Here is a 6,000-nt window from a genome sequence, read left to right as displayed (position 1 = left end):
TGTTGGGTCAAAATTTGCTTGAAATCCGTGGGGCCCGACCTCAACTCGTGCGAGTTGAAACCAAAGGAAAGAAGGATTTTTCACTGCTTGAGAATCTGGGCGATTTTTGGAGAAAACGGGCATCCCAGTCTTCAACCCGCGCGGGTAAAAAATAATCCGAGCGAGTCAAATCCCAACTCGAGCGGGTTCAGCCTTAAATTGTGGAAATGATTCAGAAAACGAGCGGATCCTTCCCAACTCGCCTGAGTTGAGCTGTTAACCCGTGTTTGTCTACAATGATGGTAAGATCCCTTTCTTTCCCTATCTCTCATGTATAGTTGCATTTGTGTAGTTACCTCATGGTTAAACCCCTTCTTCCTACATTAGCAATGGTGTTTAAAATCGGTTTGGGGAGGTTACACCATGAAGTGACATACATCTTAGTTGATCATTTAGAATATACTTACATTTGTAAAATATTTCATATCACCCTTGCATATTAGTTAGTTCATATAGTATAGTTTGCATTGTAATATATCTCACATGATTCATGTAGTTAGTTGCATATAGACTTGAATTCATGCATAGTCACTAATGACCAAACCTATTTCTTTCTACACTAGAAATAGTGCTTAAATAGGTTTGGGGAGGTTTGATCATAGGTGACCATAGCTTAATAGAGAACATGCATCATCTAGTGTAGTTTAGATTGTATTCATTTGTTATATATGTCATATAGAATTGCATTTAGTTAGAGCATGCATTCATTCATATCATATTATTGCATTTGTACTTTCATTTGCATAAAACTTTAAAAACCCAAAAACATGTATCTCTTTTTCATTCCTACTCCTACAAGTACATTAAGGACAATGTCCAAAATAAAGTGGCTGATGGGAATTTATATTCCAAAATATATAAAAATTGAAAATTTTAGAAAAAAACCCAAAACTATGTTCTTTAATTTCATAAAAACAAAACCCATAAAAATTTAAAAAATCCAAAAACATGTTCTTTCCTTTGTAGTGTAGAATTGTATATATTGTATATATTTGTTTGTTTGTTTGTCACTCTTATCACATTGGGTCAACTATGCCACATTCGAGGCATGAAGGAAATAGAAGACCGTATGGTATGATCTTTCCAAATCTCCTTCCTCCTTTTTATATATTAATGACAATGTGGCTATATTTTGATTGATGTGGTATGAACCAATGTGTTGCTAAGAGTTTGCATCTATATTATATGGCATTTTAGTTGATAGAAGCATATGCATTAGAGTTGTATATATGATAGTTTCATCATGGCATGTAGTTGCATGGTTAGAAAATTTTGTGAAAATGCCTATTTGGGAAGCTTGACAAGTGTATATAAGGCCCTTGTAGATAGTTTTTCTCCTTGAGACTTTGTTTGCTAGAATACCCTCAAGACACCTTAGGAGGTGTCATACTAGTATCTTTTGACCCATGGACTAAGGCCTAGTCAAGAGTACCTTCTGGTGTGATAACCCCTTGTCTATCGTTTATTCCAAGGTGACCCTTGATGTCATGCAACCGTCCTTACACTTATATCATCATATTTTGTCAACAAAAAGGGAATGGGAACAAAAATATCAAATTAAGTTCAAGTTATCAATGTCAAATGTTTGCAAATTGCATCAAATGAAAAGAGGAGCCAAAATAGACTCTTATGCTTTAATAGAAGTACCCTTGCTACCAATGGGGTTACTTTGAAAAATGTTCAAAAAATGCAAAATTGAAATTGGCAATTATCAAAAAGCTAAACATCAAAAATGGCAAGAAATGTTCTTCAATGTCAACACGTTACAAAAAATGGGAGGAAAAATAAACCCAAAAGCAAACTACCATCATGAAACTCATACACTTTGAATCCCTTTATCCTTGATGATCCAATCTTTGTTGCATGGTGGGGAGGGGAAGACCCTTCTTCTTGTCTAGGCAAGAGGCGGAATTCCGCGATCCTAGAGTGTTTTCTAACACCATTGGGATTTGGCTCTTGACAAAAGCATTTAGCGATTGTGGACAAAAGTAGCCTAGTTTGACACAACTTGGAGGTGATTTGTTTGTATCCTCTTAGACTTAGTAACTTGGAGAAATAATATCTATGATGGAGTGTGTACCCTTAAATTGCTTCCCTTTTAGATGATTTCCGCCACTTAGATGAGGAAAGTGGCTATTCTTTTGTAGATGCATCCATTACTAGTTTTGAGTGCTTAATGCTTGGATGTATCGCCATTTTGGCAAGCCTCACCTTGCCTTGCAAGAAGGAATCTTACCACATAGATGTCTTCTTGTGAGTTGAAGGAGCGGAGTGAGACCCGCTAATCGTCTCACATCGGCTATATTATTATTAGGATAGTTTAAATAAAGGTCTAGTTCTAGTCACCTCTTTACTCGGGACGAGCAAATCTTCGGTTTGGGGATATTTGATATAACTCCTATTTACGCACATTTAGTCCCCTAACTAGCCTAGTTTCTATGCTTTTTAGTATGTATTAGGGTCGTTTCTTGTCTTTAGCCTCCTTCTATGCATATTCTATGAGATTTGGTTTCCTTTGTAGGAGAAGAGCACTAACTTGACTAGATGGAGTGAAGTGGAGCTAAATTGATAGCATATAACGACCAAGCACCAAAGAGGAGACCAATACTAAAGGCCAAAGTCAATAAAACAAGTAATTGGTCAATGACTAAGGATCCCCACGACCCATGAAGGTTCCCCAAGGATTGGAAGAGAACCATTACAAGAGAAAATTGCTTGGAACCAAACCAAGTGTTGCTTTTTTGGCTCTAAAACTATGATAGATGAAACTGCGTCGAAAAATCAAGTGGTCAAGGCCTTTGAATCTCTCCAACAGGAGTCCGGATGAGGAAATGACTTCTGTTTTACAATCCGAGCTCAAATAGACAAGCTATCCGTCGGAACGCCCGACCCCACTCCAGGTCGCCCGGATTCTCATGCAGGGAGATTTTCTCAATCATGGAGTCGTGGGGTTCTTTTTGGGACTTGCAAGGCTCTAATCCTCTTTTAAGGGGCTTAATCGTCATTTAAGCCCTTAGTTAACCTAATCCTTGTACTACTATATATACCCCTCTTGTATTTAGAGGAGATTAGGCTTCCTTAGTTTAGATTATGCTTCCTTAGTTTAGATTAAGCTTTCATTAGGAGTAGATCAGAATAGATTAGCATTTAATCTTTCCACAAATTACACATTAATATTTCCTTCATTATTGTTCAAGATTTATTATTGGGTAATTGAAGATTATTGGGTCATTGTTGGAGATTTGACAACTCTTAATCAATCCATCAAGTTCTCTTCTATTATTCTTTGCTTTCCATTTGTTCATCTTAATATTGGTATAATCTCTTTACTCTTTACTCTTTATTACTTATTTCTTCACTCTTTCATCGTGTATGCTTGTTAAGATGATTGACACCATTGATAACATGTCTTCCATGATAATGAGTGAGTAGTCTCCTAACTAGGGATTAGTGGGGGATTAAGGGAGTTAATCATGGGAAAGATTTATGTTTAATGAGATCATATGAATGCTTGCTTATTGTTTTCCAACTTATGCACATGTCATGTTTGATGAAATGCTTGATTGACAACCTAGAATGTTTCTCTTATCCTTTTAATAAGACTTGTAAGACATAAACCAACTCAAGGCTTTTTAGACCATGCATATAGTTGATTAGGAAGAATTAAGTCGATTGTAGGTGTTGTACAGTCTTGACCGACTCGGCTCCGGGACCAAAACCTTCCTAGGGCTCATTTATGTTGTATCACCATGAATAGGGAAAATCAAGTCGACTTGTAGGTGTTGTACAGTCTTGACCGACTCGGCTCCGAGATCTACGTTTCCCCTAGAAATCGTAAGATATACACTAAATTGATTCGAAATATAATAATTGCTTGCATATTTGAAATTGTTTGTTTGATATCACCATGAGTTCCCTATGATCCCATGATTTCCTAGTATTGTTTATCATTTATTAACACCCTTGTTTTATTGCTTGTTTAACTTTCATTGCTTTTATTAGTTTATAATCATCAACCCAACCAATTGTGACAAACCTAGTGCAACTACAATTAGATTGAACAATTTGAGTATCCCCGTCCTTTGGGTTCGACCCCGACTTGCTTTCTATGCTAGTAGCTGGGTATAAATGTGTTTAAGACCGTACAACGACACTTTCATCAGCGAGCCTCACAGCGCACATCCAACATGGCTGGAGAGCCTCACAGCGCATATCCAGCACGGCTGGCGAGCCTCACAACGCACATTCAACATGGCTGGCGAGCCTGACAACGCACCTCCAACACGGCTGGCGAGCCTCAAAACGCATCACCTTCAACATGGCTGGCGAGCCTCACAATGCACATTCAACATGGCTGGCGAGCCTCACAACGTAACCTCAATGCGGCTGGCGAGCCCTATCATATCTGCAACATGGCTGGCGAGCCTTTGCCTGCAAACAAGAAACAACTCAAGGACATATCCCGAAGATGCCTCAGGTATTACTCTTTCTTATGGCTGGTGAACCTTTGTACGTAGTCTAACGGACTTAAAACGACCCACACGGAAAGTCGACAGACTCTAAACTATTCCCAACGCTAGGTCCTTGACTCGTATCCCCGAGTCGCCTTGGCGTCGCCCTTCCCGACGGCATGTCCTTCGCCGGAACCCTCTCGAGCCGCCTCGACGTCGCTTTGGTCTCCAGGTTTTAATTTTTGATTGACCTTGGGGTTATACTTTGACTTTCACCCTGTCCAAGCCTCAGTCAAAGTGGAGGCTCTGTAGATACCATGTATCTTTCGAGTCTCCAACAAACACCCGATGATTATCGCACTACAACATGCTTAGGAATCGCAGCGTTGATATCGACAGTTTTGTATAACTATGCGTCGGAAAATTCAAAACGATTTCGAAAACAAAACATTTCAAAACTTTTCAAAAGCACCGGGAGTGTTTAATGCCCGACGACGGGATCGCAATGACACTAACTAGAGTCAAAACCGACACCGTACCAAAAACCGACTCAAAAATTCAAATCCCGACTCCAACAACGAGTCAAATCGAGTCAAACACAATAAACAAACTTCTCAAAACTTCCATGTTAAGTATTCCCGGAATACTTGAATGGTCCAGTACAAATCATGTCATCCAAAACATAGGATAGAACATATCATGATTTCAATTGCATGATAGTGACAAGACAGCTCGAAGACCCGCGAAATGGCTCTCGCCTCTTCGAGTAGCCCATGCGGCCACGTCGCTCAAAATGCACACAACCACCCATTTCTCTATAAATACCACTAAAATGCCACCATTTGAAGGTACGCGAGTGTCCTCCCCCTCATCTCTCCCTTAAAATTCTCGACTTGACTTCTTAAGTCACAAACCGACACGTATTTTCGACCTACCGATCGAAAATACAAGCCATACACATTGTTTGGTACCGTCATCGTGCATTAAATCACTTGACCGACCATGTCGACCAACTACACCATCACTAAACTTAACAAAACACTCTTTACATTTCTAAAACGGTTTTCAACCGAGTTTTCCGACCTAACAAGTTGTTACACTTTCGTCGATTTCTCGTTTCAAGCCTAGCATGTAAGTATGAGGGTGTAAAAATCCTCTCCTTTCATGTCCTTTTATCTGTTTTATGACTATAACATGCTAAAACTTGCATAACATGGTCCGAAACACCGATCAAATGAGCCAAAACCGAGTTTTGACCAAAATAAAAGGCCCAAAACACCACTACGTGCCTCGCGCCTCAATTGGGGTGCCCTGGTCAGAACTCAAACGTGTTTGAGTTCATTCTTTGCATTTTTCAAACCGGTTTTAACCATTTCAAATCATTTTTATGAGGAATCTTTTTGACCATAAAACATTTTCACCCTTGGTTCCTCATACCATGACGGGTTAATCCGTGTTTCGGTGATAATATTTGGTTAATTACATTTTAAAAGGTATTTTAAAACCTTTT

This window comes from Silene latifolia, chromosome X, assembly GCF_048544455.1.
Source record: "Silene latifolia isolate original U9 population chromosome X, ASM4854445v1, whole genome shotgun sequence".
Lineage (NCBI taxonomy): Eukaryota > Viridiplantae > Streptophyta > Magnoliopsida > Caryophyllales > Caryophyllaceae > Silene > Silene latifolia.
This window is presented reverse-complemented; position numbering follows the sequence as displayed.